At 44.7% G+C, this 22299-nt stretch overlaps 1 pseudogene across 1 annotated transcript; it reads left to right on the top strand.

The window, feature by feature from the left end:
• Positions 1 to 1222: 1222 nt before the first annotated feature.
• Positions 1223 to 7375, top strand: LOC110486242 (P43 5S RNA-binding protein-like; annotated as a pseudogene). The gene is made up of 9 exons (XR_016485469.1): positions 1223 to 1397; positions 1652 to 1752; positions 1844 to 1940; positions 2157 to 2245; positions 2397 to 2468; positions 4941 to 5021; positions 5360 to 5732; positions 6816 to 6831; positions 6984 to 7375. The product of XR_016485469.1 is annotated as a P43 5S RNA-binding protein-like (transcript).
• The last annotated feature ends 14924 nt before the right edge of the window (positions 7376 to 22299 follow it).

Genomic DNA, 22299 nt, shown 5'->3' with positions numbered 1-22299 from the left:
CTGCCACAAGGAATCGCTAGAGGGCTACTTTTGTGAGCCACATAAAAATGTGTAACCTTTATTTAACTAGGTAAGTCAGTTCAGAACTTATTCTTATTTACAATGAAGGCCTACACTGGCCAAACTCAAACAATGCTGCACTACCCTATGGGACTCCCAATCACAGCCAGTTGTGATACAGCCTGGATTTGAAACAGGGTGTCTGTAATACTGAGATGTAGTGCCTTAGACTGCTGTGCCACTCGGGAGCCTCTCCGGCCAATCCCTCCCCTAAACTGGACGACGCTGCGACAATTGTGCGCTACGCTATGGGACTCCCGGTCACGGCTGGGGTGCCTTATTTCTATTATTAACTAGTTACCAACATAATAACAGTAAACAATAAACGTTGCGTCCAATCCTTGGGATTGGTAATAATAGTTTCGTTTGATCAAGGAATTAATAAACTCTTGCAACAAAAAAATGCTACATCCTTATCTCTCTCTCAAATCTGATTGTAGTAAGATATGCCACTCTCTGCTGTAAGAATACAGTAGTTGCGTCGCAGCGTGTTGAATACATGATGAACAGTGGTGATCTGTGTTGATTTAAAAAAATATATATATATATATATATAATATGTTTGACGTGACCTGCGTTTTGTATGTTTTTAAGTTCTGTTCAATTGAACGGAAACGGTGCTGTACTGAACGAACGACCAGTTGAAGAGCGGGTAGGGTTTGGTTTATGGGTTGGGAACGCTGTCAGCATGGCCACTGGCCTTTAAAGACGTCACGCATTGCTTCAAGCCAGTCCGCCACACCCACCAAAAGTACCTCAAGGTCTGTTCAATAACATGTTTTTTTTTTTTTAGCTTTATTTAACTAGGCAAGTCAATTAACTGCCTTGTTCAGAACGACAGATTTGTATCTTGCCAGCTCGGGGATTCGATCGAGCAACTTTTCGGTTACTGGCACAACGCTCTAACCCCTAGGCTACCTGCCGCCCCATGACTGGGGAATTGTGTCGTTCACTGCAAACCGTCTCGCAACGTAGCAAACGTTCAAGCGAACTGTGTCCACCTCAGGCCACCAATCAGTCAGCCTGGAACACGGCCATTCACTGCAAACACTGACACCTGACTTTAGCAATTAATTCGGCAAACGTGCAACCTGGGTCAATTAACCTCAGTGCACTCTTAAAGGCTACAAGAGTTGTTGGCGTGGGGAACACTATCCTCTTGATTGGCAGTGTGTAACCGAATAGACGACTGTTTTCAGGAGGCAATGAACGCCGTAGCCCACGAACAGGACTCGGGTCTTCGACAACAGTTTTTCAACTGCAACCATGCTGATTGTGGGGCGACGTTCAAACGGGAGTGGCGTTTGAAAGAGCACGAGACCGTGCACACAGGAGCAGTAAATATGATATGGGGACATGGCTGATAATTGAGTGATATTCGAATTCAGCTATGGTTCACGTGGATTTAACCCCATTCCCGAGCTAATTGATTTCGTGTAAAAAAAAATAAAAAAAATGTTTTGCTGAAGTGCGTAGACTCGCGATAGTTCGAATGGGAAAGTTATTTCTGAAGTTTGAGCCTCATGATTAGAGTCAAAGATGACGATTGTGTAAACTATCATTTATTGCCATCTTGGTTCTCGTTTCTCAGCAACCTTTTCAATGCGAAGTGGCTGAATGTAGCGGTAGTTTCTCACGGAAATCTCACCTGAGCCGCCACGCACTTTGCCACACCGGGGTGAAAGAATTCCGGCGTTAATTTCAGTTTACGTTTCATTTCGTACCCATGGGTTAGGTTATAGTTTGAGATTTAACTCACACTAGTTAATGTTTCACCCAACAGATGCACATTTGTGAGTTGGACAACTGCTTTCTTCAACACGGACAAGTTGAAGAGACACGCCCATTATGCCCACGGCGAAAAAGACAAGTACTTTAAGGTTGTTGTCCACTAGATGGCGCCGAATAACCACGTTGCTTTTTGGAGATTGTCCACTTTCAGCATCCTCTATTCCCTTTTAAACGGATCCCCTTGGCCCTGGCATGTGTATGTTATGAAATGTGTTCTTGCCATTTAAGAAACCATTTCCTTTTATTTACCATAATCTCAATGTGCTGAATGTTATATTGACTTGCTTAATTTTCCCCATGTGCAGTGCAGTTTCCCAAATTGCTTATTGACATTCAAGAAACGGAGGGTGTATAAATTACATTTGAAGGAGCATGGAATATCTTCTGGTTTCAAGTAAGTCACAATCTTTAATTGATCCTGTAGGCCTTACAGCCATTGAAAATTGCACAAGGCCTAAGCTGTTGACGCATACTCTCTATTTAAAACACAAGTGTATGTTTTAGTAGATTAAAGGTTAAATTATTCGGTCCCTGGTTCTCTTCAGATGTTCAAAGAGGATGTGGAGTCAGGTTTGACACGCATGTCGCTCGCGAAGCCCATGAGGAGAAACATGCAGGTTTGTCTGTCTTCTATTGCTGTCAATCAATTCAAAGATCTCACCTTTTTTGTATCGCTATCAACATTTTTTAGTCACATTTAGACCTTTTGCCACATTTCAGGCTTAAAACATAAAGCTAAAACTATTTTTTTTTTGTGAAGAATCAACAAGTGGGACACAATCATGAAGTGGAATGACATTTATTGGATATTTCAAACTTTTTTAACATATCAAAAACTGAAATTGGGCGTGCAAAATTATTCAGCCCCCTTAAGTTAATACTTTGTAGCGCCACCTTTTTCTGCGATTACAGCTGTAAGTCGCTTGGGGTATGTCTCTATCAGTTTTGCACATCGAGAGACTGAATTTTTTTCCCATTCCTCCTTGCAAAACAGCTCGAGCTCAGTGAGGTTGGATGGAGAGCATTTGTGAACAGCAGTTTTCAGTTCTTTCCACAGATTCTCGATTGGATTCAGGTCTGGACTTGACTTGGCCATTCTAACACCTGGATATGTTTATTTTTGAACCATTCCATTGTAGATTTTGCTTTGTTTTGCATCATTGTCTTGTTGGAATACAAATCTCCGTCCCAGTCTCAGGTCTTTTGCAGACTCCATCAGGTTTTCTTCCAGAATGGTCCTGTATTTGGCTCCATCCATCTTCCCATCAATTTTAACCATCTTCCCTGTCCCTGCTGAAGAAAAGCAGGCCCAAACCATGATGCTGCCACCACCATGTTTGACAGTGGGGATGATGTGTTCAGCTGTGTTGCTTTTACGCCAAACATAACGTCTTGCATTGTTGCCAAAAAGTTCAATTTTGGCTTCATCTGACCAGAGCACCTTCTTCCACATGTTTGGTGTGTCTCCCAGGTGGCTTGTGGCAAACTTTAAACGACACGTTTTATGGATATCTTTAAGAAATGGCTTTCTTTTTGCCACTCTTCCATAAAGGCCAGATTTGTGCAATATACGACTGATTGTTGTCCTATGGACAGAGTCTCCCACCTCAGCTGTAGATCTCTGCAGTTCATCCAGAGTGATCATGGGCCTCTTGGCTGCATCTCTGATCAGTCTTCTCCTTGTATGAGCTGAAAGTTTAGAGGGACGGCCAGGTCTTGGTAGATTTGCAGTGGTCTGATACTCCTTCCATTTCAATATTATCGCTTGCACAGTGCTCCTTGGGATGTTTAAAGCTTGGGAAATCTTTTTGTATCCAAATCCGGCTTTAAACTTCTTCACAACAGTATCTCGGACCTGCCTGGTGTGTTCCTTGTTCTTCATGATGCTCTGCGCTTTTAACGGACCTCTGAGACTATCACAGTGCAGGTGCATTTATACGGAGACTTGATTACACACAGGTGGATTGTATTTATCATCATTAGTCATTTAGGTCAACACTGGATCATTCAGAGATCCTCACTGAACTTCTGGAGAGAGTTTGCTGCACTGAAAGTAAAGGGGCTGAATAATTTTGCACGCCCAATTTTTCAGTTTTTGATTTGTTAAAAAAGTTTGAAATATCCAATAAATGTCGTTCCACTTCATGATTGTGTCCCACTTGTTGTTGATTCTTCAGAAAAAAATACAGTTTTATATCTTTATGTTTGAAGCCTGAAATGTGGCAAAAGGTCGCAAAGTTCAAGGGGGCCGAATACTTTCGCAAGGCACTGTGTGTGTGTACACATATACACACGTGTATGTGTGTGCACACACGTATGTACACGTGTGTGTGTGTGCACGTATGTATACACACATATATACACATACACACGGGTGCCGGTTAGTTGAGGTAGTATGTATATAGGGTTATTAAAGTGACTATGTATAGATGACAAAAGTGGTGGGGGGGGTGCAATACAAATAGTCTGGGTAGCCATTTGATTAGCTGTTCAGGAGTCTTATGGCTTGGGGGTAGAAGCTGTTTTAGAAGCCTCTTGGACCTAGACTTGGCGCCCCGGTACCGCTTGCTGTGTGGTAGCAGAGGACAGTCTATGACTAGGGTGGCTGGAATCTTTGACCATTTTTAGGGCCGCCTGGTATAAAGGTCCTGAATGGCAGGAAGCTCGGCCCCGGGGATATACTGGGCCGTTCACACTTCCATCTGTCGCTCCGCTCAGTTGCCATACCAGGCAGTGATGCATCCAATCAGGATGCTCTCGGGGGTGCAGCTGTAGAAACTTTTGAGGATCTGAGGACCCATGCCAAGTCTTTTCAGTCCCCTGAGGGGGGATAGGTTTGGTCGTGCCCTCTTCATGACTGTCTTGGTGTGCTTGGACCATGTTAGTTTGTTGGTGATGTGGACACCAAGGAACTTGAAGCTCTCAACCTGCTCCACTACAGCCCTGTTGATGAGAATGGGGGTGTGCTCGGTCCTCTTTTTCCTGTAGTCCACAATCTCCTTTGTCTTGATCGCATTGAGGAAGATGACGGTAGCAGTTGTCATTGACTCTTAACCTAACACTGCCCATACATCTCTCCCACTCTGCAGGTTACCGTTGCCCACAGCCTGAATGCAATCATTTTGAGCAAACCTGGGGTAAAATGCACAAGCACATGGCCAAACACCCAGGTAAGCAACCCACCAAACCCCCTTAACTGGCACTGTTACTGAAGGACTACGAAAAGCACAAATTACTGTACCAGTCCAGGCCAACCTGCCTTTACTGTTTGACTGTCATTGTTATCACACTTCTGAATATTTTTCCTCCGTCTTCTACCGCTTCTGTAAATGTCCTGCCTTCTACCCTGCTAGTTCTATTGTGACAGTGTTTGGGGAAACAGCCTAAGATGTGCTGGCTGACTATTAATGCAATTAAGGGGACGTTTATTTTATTGGTAACCTTCCGTGTCGAACATTCATACCCTTTACTCTGCCACCAGCTGCCTGCTCGTACCATCTGTTTTGACTAATGGACAACTTGTTGGGCAGGAATCCAGTAGTGGCATTTGTCACTCTCCTGTCCCTGCAGCCACATTCACCTGTAAAGCTGTGCCAGAAGGTGTTTAAGCATGTGGACTCTCTGCGTAGACACAAGCGGACCCACGCCCTGCAGAAGCCTGTCCTGCTGTGCCCCAGCAGTGGCTGCAAGACCTACTTCTCCACTACCTTCAACCTGCAGCACCATATCCGCAAGGCCCACCTGCAGCTCCTCAAGTACCATTGGTACTTCCCCTACTGCCACAGGACCTTTGCCATGCGGGTATGTACTGTGGGGCCTGTGTTCCGACGGAGTGAGACTGGTGTTCTAGGATCAGGTCCTGCAGTTCAATATGCTCTAAGGTGAAACTGATCCTCTATCAACACTCCTACTGAGACTTTCACTCTTTTGGAGTACAGACCCTAGTTGTTGCACTTCCTGTGCTCCCCTGGTTAAGGGTTCCTTTTATCTGGCCAGGTAAGGGTTTGCAGTTAATTTATTCAAATGTGTGAACTTTCCAGAGGGCATTGAGTCATTCAAGAACCTAGGTATAGTGGAACTGTTTGACCTTTCCATTGTCTTAGGCATATTATTTGTTTAGTTGAGGGATGGGCAACTCCAGTCTCGGGGAGGGGGGGGCCTGATTGGTGTCCCACTTTTGCCTAAGTTAACACACCACTCCAACAATTATCTGTTTGGAATGCAATTAATCAGCTGTTTGCTAGGATGGGGGGGTGACACCGCTCCGGTCCCTGACGACTGGAGATGCCCATCCCTGATTTTAGGCGGTCTAGTTTGCTGTTCTCTATTGAACACACTTGCAGCTTTCTGCCCTAAGCTGCCTCTTCAGCCTGTCAGCTGTCTAAGACCACGCATCCATAACTGTCTCGTCTTCTACAGTGACGACATGCAGTTGGGTTTCAATCGCTGCATGCAAAGCAGCCTCATGAATTTCTATGTCGTCACTGAATGTCTTGTCAATTAACTTCTAGTGGCTTGTTTACTATCACCTCCCCGTGGACAAAATGTCATTTTAATCGCAAGAAATATTTGTCCATGTAGTGGATGGAGATGTTTGCCGTTGTGGCATTGGTACGGTATACATGTTTAGAATAGATTGATGTTCGTGCTTTGCTGCTGTCATAATGTTTGTACTCCATCGTTGTTGTGATGAACATCCTTCCCTGAGAAGGTGAGCATGGTTTTAGTCCAACTATCCTCCGTGGGAAAGATGACGTGGGTCTACTGTTTGGCGTGTCTGGCTCTGGCCAGGTGATCATTGGTCTGTATGTGTGCCCTGAACCATGTCTTTGAACCAGTTGAAAGTAGAGTCCCTTAGATGTCTGGTAGATTGACGGGAATCTATAGCAGCTTTGGGCATAGTGGGGCTCGAGGGAGGGGTGGTGTTGACTCACACAATGTCGGTCTTGTCTCAATTTGTCCAGCTCTGAAGCCCCTACAGTAACTGAAGTCCTTCTACACAGGCTTCCTGTCTACTGGGCAGTTAAAGTTAATGACCGTTCTGAACCGTTGTAGTGGTGAATAGTTCCACTAAACATTTTATACCTCCCAAATCCATTGTCCTCTGTCGCATTTAGTTTTTCTCTCTGTAGCAGAAGCGCAAGCGACCCAAGAAGGACTGGCAGAAGCGTCTGGAAGGCCACCAGCTGCCCCTGGTGGAGGACGACCTGCGGCGCCTCATCGCATTGCGCATGAGGGTGTCACGATGGGCCACGGTGGAGGTTAACCTCTCGGGCCTCTTCAACGAGCGCAAGATCCCTCACTTTGTGGAATCGGAGGTCAACCTGTGTAACCTCTTCAGCATCAATCCTCCTTCCCTGCAGAGCCAGGCCCTGTGGAGGTCACACAGCCAGAGGTCACTGTGGTCAAGGGTTTAACTTGTAGTCTGAAAGTGCCGTAGTACTATATTGAGGTTAAGTTGTAAATACTAGTGAAGTACCATTGCTCTTTTAGTGGCACTAAACTGAGCTCTTGAATTATTTAAAACATGTTTTTTATGGTACATATAAAGCTATTTGTCTCATTGTTTTCCTGTCTAGAAGCACTTGAGTTTTGTTTGTATCCTTTGCCTGATCAGACCTGACCCAATATAAATAAATAATTTGAAGTTGTTTGTCTAAATGTTCAGGGAAGATGGAATTGTGCCACCTAGTTTCTCTCCAACTAAATCATTAATGACGTGTCAGGGTGATCAATCACCCTGCATCAGTCCTTAGTGTAAATACGGCTTGGGTCGTGTCTCTTGATCAGAGGGAGGTAATGACTCGGTTGCATTTTAATGATGCCAAAGAATGCTACCGGAACCAGTGAAGCAAATTTTGGCACAAACCATTTTGTGTGATGTCAGTTTACAGACCTAGTGCCACCATGGGTGTGCAGGTTGACTTGCATTGATGTGAACTTTTCCTGACCTATGAGTGATGAGTCCCCCACCATTGATTCTTCAAAGCGCAGGGCTCTGTTCAGGCACCAGGTCCACGTCACTAGAAGACTCCTCAATTCAAATCCCCGGTAGAGGGGGAGAGCTGAGAACTGGCAGTACACAATTGTTAGCTTTACAATTGGTGTGCCTTTTGAAAGACTGCAGAATAATTTAAGTCTGACCAGTGACGGATTGTATCAAACATTTCTTCCATCAGTCTCTGCCCCTATCTGCCACTTCAACTGAATTGCTCTGTAATGTGGCTATCTTTCTAGTGTTTGTTCCATCAGAACCCTGTATGACTTCAACTGACTGCTAATGGCTAGTCTGCTGTGTTGCTGCCTACAGAGTGCGCTCCGTGATTAAATCACAGTTTCCACCTGAACTTGTCCAATAAAGCTATACTGAATAAAAATGAAACGATGTCACAGATCTTACTGGGTTACAGTTCAGATATGGAAATCAGTTAAATTGGGCCCTAATCTATGGATTTCACAGAACCCCACTGCCACCATGGGGCACTCTGTTCACAATGTTGACATCAGCAAACTGCTCAACCACACTAAGCCATACACTATCTGCCCGGAACAATTGAAACCGGGATTCTTTTGTGGAGAGTGCACTTCTCCAGTGGCCAACAAAGGTGAACATTTCCCCACTGATGTCTGTTACGACTCTGAACTGCAGTCAGGTCAACACCCTGGTGAGGACGATGAGCTTCCCTGAGACTGTTTCTGACAGTTTGTGCAGAAATTCTTCGGTTGAGCAAACCCAGTTTCATCCTCTGTCTGACTGGCTGGTCTCGGATGATCCCGCAGGTGAAAGCCGGATGTGGAGGTCCTGGGCTGGCATGGTTACATGTGAGGCTGGTTGGACGTACTGCCAAATTCTCTGAAATGACATTGGCGGCTGTTTATGGTAGAGACGTGAACACAATTATTTGGCAACACCTCTGGTGGATTGCACGCTCCCTCGACCTTAGACACCTGTGGCGTTGTGTTACAAAACTACTTTTTAGAGTGGCCTTTTATTGTCCCCAGCACAAGGTGGACCTGTGTAATGATTATTCTGTTTAATCAGCTTATTGAAATGCCACACCTGTCAGGTGGATGGATTATCTTGGCGGAGTAGAAATGCTCACTAACGGGGATGTAAACAAAATTTGAGGGAAATGGGCTTTTCATGCATTTGGAAAATCTCTGCGATCTTTTATTTCAGCTCATGTAACATGGGACCAACACTTTACATGACGCGTTTATATTTTTCTACTGAACAATTTACGGCTCTATTCAAACTGTGTCACGGAAGTTTAGTTTTGCAGCGTGATTCAAATTTAACGGCAATGTTCTTGCTTTAGGGGAGACTGCATTCACTGTAAACGCTGCATATGTCGGCTCAATCCTGAATGACCTTATTTCTACCGCGGAATCTGTAACTCCCCAGCTTCACCTCAACAGTTTGAGTCACTTTTTACCCTGTCAACTCACCAGTTGGGGAAAATGGAGAGTGTAGGAAGACTAACTTGTAATCATACACCTACAGTGTAGACACAATCGTACACATGAGGTAATGTGTACTCTATACAAAATGAATGTTTTGTACGCAGATCCTCTTCTACACACTGGTGTACCATCATATTCCAAGGTGTCTAGTTGTCCAAGGCCTGTGTTGTGGCTGTAATATGGCTGGGTCCAGTTTGACATGTCAAAGCCTTTGCTAAGCCCCCGTCCAGCCTGTCATGGAAGCTCTATTGGAGTCATTACTTTTGATGTGTTTTTCTGCTGCTGTTGTGGTGCTCATTCTCCAGGGCTGCTCCTGCCGCCTCAGGCCATGGCAACTCGTAATCCTTCACATAAACCTGGCCTATATGTCTGCTGCTCTGCTGGCTAACGGCCCAAACCATGGAGAGGGAACACGTGCGCTCTCCGTCTCTCCACTGTGTGTTTATGTGGTGCTAATGTACAAGTGTTTATAATTACTTTGCATTTGGTGCTTTGTGTGAAATGTGTTTTTACAACAGATTAGACCATAACAGAAAGTCTTTGTTGCCCTCGTGTCCAAAGCGTAATTGAAATGTAAATTATTCACAAGTGTTCAGGGTGAGACAGGGTTAATTATAAGTTGTGCGAGTCTGTGTTTGAGGGCTTTCAAAGCAATGTGTTGCTTTGATGATTCATGATTTATTGTAATGGGACATCAGGGGGTCTCTATGAATTTACAGTTGAGATTCAGCAGACTAGCTGTTTGGAAGATTGGCCCTGGCTGACTCCATGGTAATAAAATGTTTCAAATTCAGCATATATGCATAGACCACTTTCATTTGCTCTTCATTTCCCCAGATTCATAAACATTTCATTCCCCAGAACAGTTATTCTAATAAATCTTTTTACATAGTATATAGAATATATTTCAGCAATAAGGCCCAAGTGGGTGTGGTAAAATGTAGGGTCAAAATACCACATCTAAGGGCTGGACACAGCCCTTAGCTGTGGTATATTGGCCATAAATCACAAACACCCAAGGTGCCTCATTGCTATTATAAACTTGTTACCAACGTAATTAGAGCAGTAAAAATAAATGTTTCGTCATACCCGTGGTATATAGTCTGATATACCATGGTTGTCAGCCAATCAGCATTCAGGGCTCAAACCAGCCAGTTTATAAATATATATACATTTGAAGTCGGAAGTTTACATACACTTAGGTTGGAGTCATTAAAACTCGTTTTTCAACCACTCCACAAATTTCTTGTTAATTAACAAACTATAGTTTTGGCAAGTTGGTTAGGACATCTACTTTGTGCATGACACAAGTAATTTTTCCAACAATTGTTTACAGACAAATTATTTAACTTATAATTAACTGTATTACAATTCCAGTGGGTCAGAAGTTCACATACACTAAGTTGACTGTGCCATTAAACAGCTTGGAAAATTCCAAAAATGATGTCATGGCTTTAGAAGCTTCTGATAGGCTAATTGACATCATTTGAGTCAATTGGAGGTGTACCTGTGGATATACTTCAAGGCCTACCTTCAAACTCAGTGCCTCTTTGCTTGACATCATGGGAAAACAAAAGAAATCAGCCAAGACCTCAGAAAAATAATTGTAGACCTCCACAAGTCTGGTTCATCCTTGGGAGCAATTTCCACACACCTGAAGGTACCATCATACCGCTCAGGAAGGAGATGCGTTCTGTCTCCTAGAGATGATCGTACTTTGGTGCGAAAAGTGCAAATCATTCTCAGAACACCAGCAAAGGACCTTGTGAAGATGCTGAAGAAAACAGGTAAAACGAGTCCAATATCGACATAACCTGAAAGGACGCTCAGCAAGGAAGAAGCCACTGCTCTAAAACCGCCATAAAAAAGCCAGACTACGGTTTGCAACTTTTTACTATAAGTTCTTGACATTTTCCATATTGACTGACCTTCATGTCTTAAAATAATGATGGGCTATCGTTTCTCTTTGCTTATTTAAGCTGTTCTTGGCATAATAAGGACTTGGTCTTTTACCAAATAGGGCTATCATCTGTATACCACCCCTACCTTGTCAAAACACAACTGATTGGCTCAAACACATAAATTCCACAAATAAAATTTTAACAAGGCACAGCTGTTAATTGAAATGCATTCCAGGTGACTGCCTCATGAAGCCGGTTGAGAGAATGCCAAGAGTGTGCAAAGCTGTCATCAAGTCAAAGGGTGGCTACTTTGAAGAATCTCAAATGTAAAATACATTTTGATTTGTTTAACACTTTTTTTGGTTACTACGTGATTCCATACGTCTCACCATCAACAGTGAAAAGGCAACTCTGGGATGCTGGCCTTCTAGGCAGAGTTTATAAGAAAAACGCCATATTTCAGACTGGACAATAAAAATAAAAGATTAAGATGGGCAAAAGAACACAGACACTGGACAGAGGAACTCTGCCTAGAAGGCCAGCATCCCGGAGTCTCCTCTTCACTGTTGACATTGAGACTGGTGTTTTGCGGGAACTATTTCATTAAGCTGCCAGTTGAGGACTTGTGAGGCATCTGTTTCTCAAACTAGACACTAGACAAACTAGACAAACTAGACACTAATGTAATTGTCCTCTTACTCAGTTGTCCACCAGGGCCTCCCACACTCCTCTTTCTATTCTGGTTAGAGCCAGTTTGCGCTGTTCTGTGAAGGGAGTAGTACACAGCGTTGTACGAGATCTTCAGTTTCTTGACAATTCCTCGCATGGAATAGCCTTCATTTCTCAGGACAATAATAGACTGACAAGTTTCAGAAGAAAGTTCTTTGTTTCTGGCCATTTTGAGCCTGTAATCGAACCCACAAATGCTGACGCTCCAAATACTCAATTAGTCTAAAGAAGGCCAGTTTTATTGCTTCTTTAATCAGGACAACAGTTTTCAGCTGTGCTAACATAATTGCAAAAGGATTTTCTAATGATCAATTAGCCTTTTAAAATGAAAACTTGGATTAGCTAACACAGCATGCCATTGGAACACAGGAGTGATGGTTGCTGATAATGGGCCTCTGTACGCCTATGTAGATATTTCATTAAAAAATCTGCCATTTCCAGCTTCAATAGTCATTTACAACATTAACAATGTCTACACTGTAATTCGGATCAATTTGATGTTATTTTAATGGACAAAAAAAACCAAGGACATTTCTAAGTGACCCCAAACTTTTGAACGGTATTGTGTATATATATATATATATATATATATATATATATATATATATATATATATATATATATATATATATATATATATATATACACGGTATTGTATATATATACTGAACAAAAATATAAACTCAACATGTAAAGTGTTGGTCCCATGTTTCATGAGCTAAAAAACATTTTCCATACCCACGGAAATAGTATTTCTCTAAATCTTTTTGCACAAATTAGTTTACATCCCTGTTGGTGAGCTTTTCTCCTTTGCAAAGATAATCCATCCACTTGACAGGTGTGGCATATCATGAAGCTGATTAAACAGCATGGTCATTACACAGGTGCACCTTGTGCTGGGGGCAGTAGAAGCCCACTCTAAAATGTGCAGTTTTGTCACACAACACAATGCCACAGATGTATCAAGTTTTGAGGGAGCATGCAATTGGCATGCTGACTGCAGGAATGTCCACTTGAGCTGTAGCCAGATAATTTGATGTTCCTTTCTCTACCATAAACCTCCTCCAACATAATTTTAGAGAATTGGCAGTGTATCCAACCGACCTCATAACCACAGACCACGTATAACCACGCCAGCCCAGGACCTCCACATGCGGCTTCTTCACCTGTGGGATCGTCTGAGACCAGCCACCCAGACAGCTGATGAAACTGTGGGTTTGCACAACCTACTATTTTTTTCAGAAACCTTCTCAGGGAAGCTTATCTGCATACTCATCGTCCTCACCAGGGTCTTGACCTGACTACAGTTCAGAGTCGTAACCAACTTCAGTGGGCAAATGTTCACCTTTAATGGCCTCTGGCACACTAGAGAAATGTGCTCTTCACGGATGAATCCCGGTTTCAACTGTACCAGGCAGATGGCAGACAGCGTGTATGGCGTTGTGTGGGCAAGCGGTTTGCTGATGTCAACGTTGTGAACAGAGTGCCCCATGGTGGCGGTGATGTTCTGGTATGGGCAGGCATAAGCTAAGGACAGTGAACACAATTGTATCAATGGCAATTAGAATGCACAGAGATATCGTGACAAGATCCCAAGGCCCATTGTCGTGCCCTTCATTCACCACCATCACCTAATGTTTCAGCATAATATTACATGGCCCCATGTCGCAAGGATTTGTACACAATTCCTGGAAGCTGACATTTTCCCAGTTCTTCCATGGTCTGCATACTCACCAGACATGACACCCATTGAACATGTTTGGGATGCTCTAGATTGTCATGTACAACAGCGTGTTCCAATTCCCACCAATGTCCAGCAATTCTGCACAGTCATTGATGATGACTGGGACAACACTCCACAAGCCACAATCAACAGCTGCAAGAGGAAAATGGTCGTCACACCAGATACTGGATTGGTTTTCTGACCCACGCCCCTACCTTTTAAAAAAAAGTATCTGTGACAAACAGCTGCATATCTGTATTCTCAGTCATGTGAATCCATAGATCCTTTGGCCACCTTTCCTTCCAGTACTCTGCTGCCAATGACTGGAACGAACTGCAAAAAATCACTGAAGTTGGAGACTCATATCTCCCTCACTAACTTTAAGCACCAGCTGTCAGAGCAGCTCACAGATCACTGCACCTGTACATAGCTCCTCTGTAAGTAGCCCATCCAACTACCTCATCCCCATACTGTATATATTTATTTATTTTGCTCTTTTGCACCCCAGTATCTCTAATTACACATTCATCTTCTGCACATCTATCACTCCAGCGTTTAATTGCTATACTGTAATTACTTTGCCACTTTGGCCTATTTTATTGCCTTACCTCCCTTATCTTACCTCATTTGCACACACTGTATATAGACTTTTTCTACTGTATTATTGACTGTATGTTTGTTTATTCCATGTGTAACTCTGTGTTGTTGTATGTGTCGAACTGCTTTTCTTTATCTTGGCCAGGTCGCAGTTGTAAATGAGAACTTGTTCTCAACTAGCCTACCTGGTTAAATAAAGGTGAAATTAAAAAAATAATAGATTAGGGCCTAATGCGTCTATTTCAATTGACTGATTTCCTTATATGAACTGTAGCTCAGTAAATCTTTAAAATTGTTGCTGTTGCGTGTATATTTTTGTTCAGTGTATTTTTGTTCAGTATATTTGAAACGGTAAGCTTTTCTCTGTTGCCCCAGGCTGTGGCACATGCTGTTTCCACTAGCGTCATCGTATTGGCACAGCAGCATCATCTCCCACGAGAATTAGACTAGCCAAGCTTTGTTTCAAGCGCAGGACACAGCTGGCTGGTTCGACCTGCACGTTTGGTTTTGCAGCGCCGACAAGAGCAACAGCGCAGATCAGAATCACACGCGCCGTTAGTCGCAGCCAGCCCTTCTCCCATCAGACCAGGCTAAAATGCCACGCTAATTGTTCCAGCCAGTTATGACCTTTGAAATAACATGCAGGACCTCATTACTTCCCTATTTACCTCACACAGTGCAGTGGAGGAACAGAGCTTTATACTCTGCTCTGGAACCATCTCAGCATCGAAGAATAGAATGGTGGGGTTAAATTCATTAAAAAAAAAATGTTTTTATTGTCTCCCTGCTAATTAAAGTTTTGCCAATTATATGAAATGAAATTAATTGCGTTGAATAGCTAAGTGTTGGAGTGGAGATTAGAGCAATTTGTGTGCTCACACATGTGTAAGCAGTGCTGTTTCTGTACGAGATGTAGAGAGAGAGATACAGACACAGTGGATGGAAGGAGCTGAATCCTGATTTGTGGTCAGCTCAATATACTGAATGAATTGCTGCTGGCTTGTCATCATGGTTCCATCCCTCACTCACACTAGCTTCTTTGTAGAGATGTCCAGCAGGCAGGACAGCTGCCGTTGCACTAGATGAGTAGCTAGCTTGGCTTACAGAATGGCTGCGTGAGTGTGCTGAAGTAGTAGTCGGTTTAATATCCTGGTTGGATGTAAGGATCCCTGAATAGATTGTCCATTGACTAGTTGGTGAATTGACTGATTGGGTTATCTGGTACCACTAGGACTGACCTGAGAGCTGTAACAGAGGTGAGGAGGAGAGAGTGGGTTAGTGGGTAGCCTATAGTCAAATCCTCAAACCTCTTTGCTCAACTACACCAAACAGGTCATCTACATTATATAACAAGAATCAAGACTCTGCTGCACCACTACGATATGATGTGAAGGTTTAAATAACTTTGTGCCACATCCTTCTGTCTCAGTTGGAGGTTGATTAAGGAGAAATAGGACAACAAGAGGAGGGTAGCGGCTACGGTAGAGCCGAGCATACATTTGGAGAACCCTGTGAAACGGACAGGGACTTAAAGTGAAGTAGGTTAGCCGTCAGTCCTCCTCACCCTGATATAGCCCTACTGCCTCCAGAATAGATGACCCACAACTGTGAGAGACCTCTTCTCCCCCTCCCTTTCTCCTTCCATCCCTGGCCTAGTTTGAGAATATAGCAGCTGTAGCTGTTGTGAGTAATAACATGGCTTCCTAACTAGAACCCAGCTTTAGTACTATTTAGACCGATCACCCCCCCCCCCCCACCCCCCCCAAAAAGTATCCTACTTAGTTCCCCCTGCATTACAATGTTGTCGTTTTCTGGCCCTATATACCATAATGGAAATATTGATTGCCTGGGAATGAAGATGCATTCCTGGAAATGTACAGTATAGATTTAAATGATTATTGATATGATTTATATTATTACTTCACACACGCCACACACACACCTGCACCCACACAAACACACACACACACGCACGCACGCACGCACGCACACACACACACACACACACACACACACACACACACACACACACACACACACACACACACATCCACTGTTTGTTTGCTGTTGCATTTGTGCTGTTGCCAGTGTCTTCTGTCTGTGTTGTCGTACAATGTTTTATCCCAGCCCCCGTCCCCGCAGGGGGCCTTTTGCCATGCCGTCATTGTAAATAGCAATTTGTTCTTAATTGATAATAACAAAGCGGCCTCCCCACCCCTGTTTTTGCTGAGGGATGGGGCTGGAGGAATGTAACCATTCTTGTAGACAGAACTATGTATGAAAAGACTGACAATCCATCATATCAAAATTATAGCTTGAACCATGTGTTGAGGCTATATGGAATTTTCAGGAATTGCTTCTAACGATTCATATGTTCAATCCATAAGTTTAAGATGAAATAGTTCATACTTCTGTCACATTCCATGACGCTCAGTTAGGAAGTTAGGAAGCCAAACAGGTCAGAGTAAAATCCCTCACATCAACAAGCTATAAAAGACAGTGATGTAAACCAATGGAGAGGCAGAGTAGCAGACGCTTCATGTTGGCATTCAGAGTCAATATAAACCCTACTTCCTTCCTGTATGTGAAATTGGCTTAGATGATTGGATATCTAGGCAGGGGGGCTGGGTTCCTAGGAAACAGGAATCACAGCAGGGGTCAGGAAACTGAAACCCATCAAGAAGGGGGCAGAGGTGCAGGGTGATGGTTTACTGGGGAACAGCCAATCACTTCCCTTGGAGGGGTAAATAGTGAATTTGAAAAAAGATCATGTCCCAATGAAATCTTTGTCGATGAAGTTGTTTTTGTCTTGTCTGTGCTGACTCACCACTCCCTTCAATTTTCCGACGTCACTTTTCTGTTTTGGTGTGTTTTGTTTTCCTGTGGTTGTCTAGTGGTTCTGGATCCTGGATGATGCTCACATTGTTCAGCTGTATTCCTGTAATAACAAACAAACAAACTCTCCTTGGCTCTCTGTCTCTGTCTACACTATCTTTCTCTCTGTGTCTTACTCTCCCTGTCTACTCATTTACCTCCGCCAAGATCATGGCAAGGACAATCTCTTCTCTTCTTCGCTCTCCTTCTCTCACATCATATCACATCTTACACTTCACTGTCACAGCCTTGTCTCTACACCTCTCTCTCTCCTTGTTATGTTGCCAATATTTCTCTACTTGCACTTTTGCTTTCTCTGTTTGTCTTCTCTTCCATTTCTCCTGTGCCAGAGTTTATCCTTACAGTTCCTCCTCAGTCTGCATCCAGTTTACTCGTTCTCCTTCCTGCCCCCAACTTTTCATCCCCCTCTCATTGAAGTACTGTCAAATGCTTCATGAATATATGAAAAGGGCACCATACGTCTCAGTTCCTCCCCCCCTCTCTCTCTCTCTCTCTGCTTCTCTCTCTCTCTGCTTTTCTCTCTCTCTCTCTGCTTCTCTCTTTCTCTTTGCTTCTCTCTGCCTCGCTCTCTCTCTCTCTCTCTCTGCTTCTCTCTCTCTCTCTCTGCTTCTCTCTCTGCATCGCTCTCTGTCTCTATCTCTTTCTCTTTGCTTCTCTCTGCCTCTCTCTCTCTCTCTCTCTGCTTCTCTCTCTCTCTCTCTGCTTCTCTCTCTGCCTCTCTCTGTCTCTCTCTCTCTCTGCCCCTGTCTCTCTCTGCCTCTATCTCTCTCTCTGCTTCTCTCTCTCTCTGCTTCTCTCTTTCTCTCTCTGCTTCTCTCGCTGCCTCTCTCTCGGTCTCTCTCTCTCTGCCCCTCTCTCGCTCTCTGCCTCTATCTGCCTCTATCTCTCTCTCTCTGCCCCTCTCTCTCTCTCTGCCTCTCTCTCTCTCTGCCCCCCTCTCTCTCTCTGACTATCTCTGCCTCTCTCTCTCTGCCCCTCTCTCTCTCGCTCTCTGAATCTCTCTCTCTGCCTCTCTCTCTCTCTGACCCTCTCTCTCTCTCTGCCTCTATCTCTCTCTGCCCCTCTCTCTCTCGCTCTGACTCTCTCTCTATCTCTCTCTCTGCCCCGCTCTCTCTCGCTCTCTGACTCTCTCTCTGCCTCTATCTCACTCTCTCTGCCCCTCTCTCTCGCTCTCTGACTCTCCCTCTCTCTCTCTCTGCCCCGCTCTCTCAAAAAAAATATTAAATTTCAATTTAAGGGGATTTATTGGCATAGGAAACATATGTTGACATTGCCCAAGTAAGTGAAATAGATAATAAACAATAGTGAAATAAACAATAAAACATGAACTCTCTCTCTCCAGCTTAAAGCAAATATATTATATTTCTATTCATCTTGTGAGATGGCTCAACGAGCGGAGGGAGACTATGATAATATATATCCGCTCGTTGAGCCATATATATATATATTTATTTATTTATTTATTTGATTGTCTGGTTAATTGTGTGGTGTTGCCACTTCAGTTCACAGCATGGGTCAGATATCACAGGTAGCAATGAAATCCCTGATTAAATTGTGAGTGAATAGCAATGAGTTTTGACATCTCCAAACTCCATGCATTGACAAGGGATTGATGGCGTAGGTTGAGGGGAACCATATTATGCATTCTCTGGGGCCCAGGATTTGCATAATATAGTCATGAATGTGAAACTAGATTTTATGAAAGGACACAGTGACATTATTGATCTCGGCAGTGTATCGGGTTAATTTATGTATGATTAGGCTTGAGTTACTCTGCCATGGATGACTGTTACCTGTGCTGCAACTGACATCTTTGCTGTGATTAAAAAGTGGGAGCAATTTTGGGTTGATTACATTTAGTTGGTTTGATTACATTAACTTTGGTCGTGATCCAGTGAATAATTTCAGAATAATATTTTTGCTACTCAATCAACGTCCGCCTCCTTATTCTCTCTGTTGTTCTGAATAGGAAACAAGAAACGGACAAATTTCAGTCTGCTGCAGTCAGTTCTGCATAGCCTATCCTTGTCTACCAAATGCTCTCTGTCTCAGCTTCCTCCTTTCCTATGCTTTATCTGCTGGGGTGTCTGTGGTAGTGCTATCTACTGGGGTGTCTGTGGTAGTTCTATCTGCTGGGGTGTCTGTGGTAGTGCTATCTACTGGGGTGTCTGTGGTAGTTCTATCTGCTGGGGTGTCTGTGGTAGTGCTATCTGCTGGGGTGTCTGTGGTAGTTCTATCTCCGGGGGTGTCTGTGGTAGTGCTATCTGCTGGGGTGTCTGTGGTAGTGTAATCTACTGGGTTGTCTGTGGTAGTTCTATCTGCTGGGGTGTCTATGGTAGTGTAATCTACTGGGGTGTCTGTGGTAGTGCTATCTGCTGGGGTGTCTGCGGTAGTGCTATCTGCTGGGGTGTCTGTGGTAGTGCTATCTGCTGGGGTGTCTGTGGTAGTGCTGGTATATTTGTGGTAGTTCTATCTGCTGGGGTGTCTGTGGTAGTTCTATCTGCTGGGGTGTCTGTGGTAATTCTATCTGCTGGGGTGTCTGTGGTAGTGCTATCTGCTGGGGTGTCTGTGGTAGTTCTATCTGCTGGGGTGTCTGTGGTAGTGTTATCTGCTGGGGTGTCTGTGGTAGTGCTATCTGCTGGGGTGTCTGTGGTAGTGCTATCTACTGGTGTATTTGTGGTAGTGCTATCTGCTGGGGTGTCTATGGTAGTGTAATCTACTGGGTTGTCTGTGGTAGTGATATCTGCTGGGGTGTCTGCGGTAGTGCTATCTGCTGGGGTGTCTGTGGTAGTGCTATCTGCTGGGGTGTCTGTGGTAGTGCTATCTGCTGGGGTGTCTGTGGTAGTGCTGGTATATTTGTGGTAGTTCTATCTGCTGGGGTGTCTGTGGTAGTTCTATCTGCTGGGGTGTCTGTGGTAGTGCTATCTGCTGGGGTGTCTGTGGTAGTGCTATCTGCTGGGGTGTCTGTGGTAGTGCTGGTATATTTGTGGTAGTTCTATCTACTGGGGTGTCTGTGGTAGTGCTGGTATATTTGTGGTAGTTCTATCTGCTGGGGTGTCTGTGGTAGTTCTATCTGCTGGGGTGTCTGTGGTAGTGCTATCTGCTGGGGTGTCTGTGGTAGTGTTATCTGCTGGGGTGTCTGTGGCAGTGCTATCTGTTGGGGTGTCTGTGGTTGTTCTATCTGCTGGGGTGTATGTGGTAGTGCTATCTGCTGGGGTGTCTATGGTAGTGTAATCTACTGGGGTGTCTGTGGTAGTGCGTTCTGCTGGGGTGTCTGCAGTAGTGCTATCTGCTGGGGTGTCTGTGGTAGTGCTATCTGCTAGGGTGTCTGTGGTAGTGCTGGTATATTTGTGGTAGTTCTATCTGCTGGGGTGTCTGTGGTAGTTCTATCTGCTGGGGTGTCTGTGGTAGTGCTATCTGCTGGGGTGTCTGTGGTAGTTCTATCTGCTGGGGTGTCTGTGGTAGTGCTATCTGCTGGGGTGTCTGTGGTAGTTCTATCTCCGGGGGTGTCTGTGGTAGTGCTATCTGCTGGGGTGTCTGTGGTAGTGTAATCTACTGGGTTGTCTGTGGTAGTTCTATCTGCTGGGGTGTCTATGGTAGTGTAATCTACTGGGGTGTCTGTGGTAGTGCTATCTGCTGGGGTGTCTGCGGTAGTGCTATCTGCTGGGGTGTCTGTGGTAGTGCTATCTGCTGGGGTGTCTGTGGTAGTGCTGGTATATTTGTGGTAGTTCTATCTGCTGGGGTGTCTGTGGTAGTTCTATCTGCTGGGGTGTCTGTGGTAATTCTATCTGCTGGGGTGTCTGTGGTAGTGCTATCTGCTGGGGTGTCTGTGGTAGTTCTATCTGCTGGGGTGTCTGTGGTAGTGTTATCTGCTGGGGTGTCTGTGGTAGTGCTATCTGCTGGGGTGTCTGTGGTAGTGCTATCTACTGGTGTATTTGTGGTAGTGCTATCTGCTGGGGTGTCTATGGTAGTGTAATCTACTGGGTTGTCTGTGGTAGTGATATCTGCTGGGGTGTCTGCGGTAGTGCTATCTGCTGGGGTGTCTGTGGTAGTGCTATCTGCTGGGGTGTCTGTGGTAGTGCTATCTGCTGGGGTGTCTGTGGTAGTGCTGGTATATTTGTGGTAGTTCTATCTGCTGGGGTGTCTGTGGTAGTTCTATCTGCTGGGGTGTCTGTGGTAGTGCTATCTGCTGGGGTGTCTGTGGTAGTGCTATCTGCTGGGGTGTCTGTGGTAGTGCTGGTATATTTGTGGTAGTTCTATCTACTGGGGTGTCTGTGGTAGTGCTGGTATATTTGTGGTAGTTCTATCTGCTGGGGTGTCTGTGGTAGTTCTATCTGCTGGGGTGTCTGTGGTAGTGCTATCTGCTGGGGTGTCTGTGGTAGTGTTATCTGCTGGGGTGTCTGTGGCAGTGCTATCTGTTGGGGTGTCTGTGGTTGTTCTATCTGCTGGGGTGTATGTGGTAGTGCTATCTGCTGGGGTGTCTATGGTAGTGTAATCTACTGGGGTGTCTGTGGTAGTGCGTTCTGCTGGGGTGTCTGCAGTAGTGCTATCTGCTGGGGTGTCTGTGGTAGTGCTATCTGCTAGGGTGTCTGTGGTAGTGCTGGTATATTTGTGGTAGTTCTATCTGCTGGGGTGTCTGTGGTAGTTCTATCTGCTGGGGTGTCTGTGGTAGTGCTATCTGCTGGGGTGTCTGTGGTAGTGCTGGTATATTTGTGGTAGTTCTATCTGCTGGGGTGTCTGTGGTAGTGCTATCTGCTGGGGTGTCGGTGGTAGTGTTATCTGCTGGGGTGTCTGTGGTAGTTCTTTCTGTTGGGGTGTCTGTGGTAGTTCTTTCTGCTGGGGTGTATGTGGGAGTGTTATCTGCTGGGGTGTCTGTGGTAGTGTTATCTGCTGGGGTGTCTGTGGTAGTGCTATCTGCTGGGGTGTCTGTGGTTGTGTTATCTGCTGGGGTGTCTGTGGTAGTGCTATCTGCTGGGGTGTCTGTGGTAGTGGTATCTGCTGGGGTGTCTGTGGTAGTTCTATCTGCTGGGGTGTCTGTGGTAGTTCTATCTGATGGGGTGTCTGTGCTAGTGTTATCTGCTGGAGTGTCTGTGGTAGTGTTATCTACTGGGGTGTCTGTGGTAGTGCTATCTGCTGGGG

Source organism: Oncorhynchus mykiss, chromosome 13 (assembly GCF_057628025.1).
Source record: "Oncorhynchus mykiss isolate SJ-2025 chromosome 13, ASM5762802v1, whole genome shotgun sequence".
NCBI lineage: Eukaryota > Metazoa > Chordata > Actinopteri > Salmoniformes > Salmonidae > Oncorhynchus > Oncorhynchus mykiss.
This window is presented reverse-complemented; position numbering and strand designations above follow the sequence as displayed.